The 1,188-nt window shown below is 47.8% G+C and overlaps 2 non-coding genes across 2 annotated transcripts; both read left to right on the top strand.

Moving 5' to 3' along the window:
• Positions 1-475: 475 nt before the first annotated feature.
• Positions 476-594, top strand: LOC135532218 (U5 spliceosomal RNA). Its single transcript, XR_010454320.1, has one exon. It is a non-coding gene; the product is annotated as a U5 spliceosomal RNA (small nuclear RNA).
• A 293-nt stretch (positions 595-887) lies between these two features.
• Positions 888-1,077, top strand: LOC135532217 (U2 spliceosomal RNA). The gene has a single exon (XR_010454319.1). It is a non-coding gene; the product is annotated as a U2 spliceosomal RNA (small nuclear RNA).
• The last annotated feature ends 111 nt before the right edge of the window (positions 1,078-1,188 follow it).

Here is a 1,188-nt window from a genome sequence, read left to right as displayed (position 1 = left end):
AGCTAGCTAGCTGCTAGTTGCTAGTTAGCTAGCTAGTTGCTAATTAGCTAGCTAGCTAGCTAGCAGAAGAAGAGAAGGGAAAAAAAACATTCAAACTGAAAGAAGGGCGAAGCGCTTTTCAATGGGGTCCCCCGTTTCCCACCATTTTTGTTTAAAAAAAAAAAAAAAAAAAAAAAAAAAAAAAAAATTGGGCCAGGATAGTGTGTGTGTGTGTGTGTGTGTGTGTGTGTGTGTGTGTGTGTGTCTCTCTCTCTCTCTCTCTCTCTGTCTCTCTCTCTCTCTCTCTGTCTCTGTGTGTCTCTCTGTCTCTGTGTCTCTGTCTCTGTGTGTCTCTGTCTCTGTGTCGTCTCTGTGTCTGTGACCCTCTTTTTATCCACAGCCCTCAAACTCGGAAGAGTGGGTTCCGGGAGCACCCGCGGGAACCCGGCCGAGAGTGCACAGAGTGCGTCTCGGGCCCCGACCTCTGGCTTCCATACAACTCTGGTTTCTCTTCATTACGCACAAGCCTTTCGCCTTTTACTAAAGACTTCCGTGGAGAGGAATAGTTACACGAGTTCAACATATTTTTGGAGTGGCTTTGCTTCTTGCAGAGCCCGGGATCTTGTTTCAAGAGAAATTGACAGAGGTGGGCCAGGATAGTGACTTAAAGATGCATTAGCGACTTTTTCCCAAAAACACCTTTCTTTCTCTTTCTTTCTTTCTTTCTTTCTTTCTTTCTTTCTTTCTCTCTTTCTCTTTCTTTCTTTCTGTCTGTCGCCGGGTGGCTGGCTGGCTGGCTGGCTGGCTGGGGAGGGAGGAAGGAAGGGTTGGAGACGGCTTTTGCAAACCCGCCGAGTTCTGTCGAGGCCCCCGGGGGCCCGGCGTTTGCAGGGTTCCATTTGTGGGTTATCGCTTCTCGGCCTTTTGGCTCAGATCAAGTGTAGTATCTGTTCTTATCAGTTTAATATCTGATACGTCCCCCATCGGGGGACCTTATATTAAATGGATTTTTTGAACAGGGAGTCGGAAATGGGGCTAGCTCCGTCCGCTCCACGCATCGACCCGGTATTGCAGTACCTCCGGAACGGTGCAACACTTACTTCTCCCGTCAAGGAAAAGTACAAACTCACAAAGCTATGTGTAAACAGCTAGCTAGCTGCTAGTTGCTAGTTAGCTAGCTAGTTGCTAATTAGCTAGCTAGCTAGCTAG

The sequence above is a fragment of the Oncorhynchus masou genome, unplaced genomic scaffold (genome assembly GCF_036934945.1).
Source record: "Oncorhynchus masou masou isolate Uvic2021 unplaced genomic scaffold, UVic_Omas_1.1 unplaced_scaffold_17698, whole genome shotgun sequence".
Classification (NCBI taxonomy): Eukaryota; Metazoa; Chordata; class Actinopteri; order Salmoniformes; family Salmonidae; genus Oncorhynchus; species Oncorhynchus masou.
Note: the sequence above shows the minus strand (reverse complement) of the source record. Positions and strands in the feature narration are given on the sequence as shown.